General features: G+C 36.4%; 1 protein-coding gene across 1 annotated transcript in view; it reads right to left on the bottom strand.

Moving 5' to 3' along the window:
* Positions 1-253, bottom strand: part of LOC119585330 (roundabout homolog 1-like) — a 189,296-nt gene that overhangs the window by 79,734 nt on the left and 109,309 nt on the right. The gene's annotated exons all lie outside the window — the stretch shown is intronic.

Here is a 253-nt window from a genome sequence, read left to right as displayed (position 1 = left end):
ACTTTATTTTCAGCAACATCCTCTTCAGCCTTTGTTAATATTAGGCCCCCTTCTCCTTACTCAGTGTTGTGTAATCTCGAGAGAGTAAATGGATTGCTATCACACTCATCTTGGCTTCATCTCTTCTGTATAGTCTCTACCGTCTTGTTTTCTTTTTGTTCTTCTTTTTTTTGTACTCTGTTTACCGTTCAGGCAAACATGAAGACAGGTAGACAGATAATCAGATTGATATAAACAGATTTATAGCAATAAG

The sequence above is a fragment of the Penaeus monodon genome, chromosome 19 (genome assembly GCF_015228065.2).
Source record: "Penaeus monodon isolate SGIC_2016 chromosome 19, NSTDA_Pmon_1, whole genome shotgun sequence".
Classification (NCBI taxonomy): domain Eukaryota; kingdom Metazoa; phylum Arthropoda; class Malacostraca; order Decapoda; family Penaeidae; genus Penaeus; species Penaeus monodon.
Note: the sequence above shows the minus strand (reverse complement) of the source record. Positions and strands in the feature narration are given on the sequence as shown.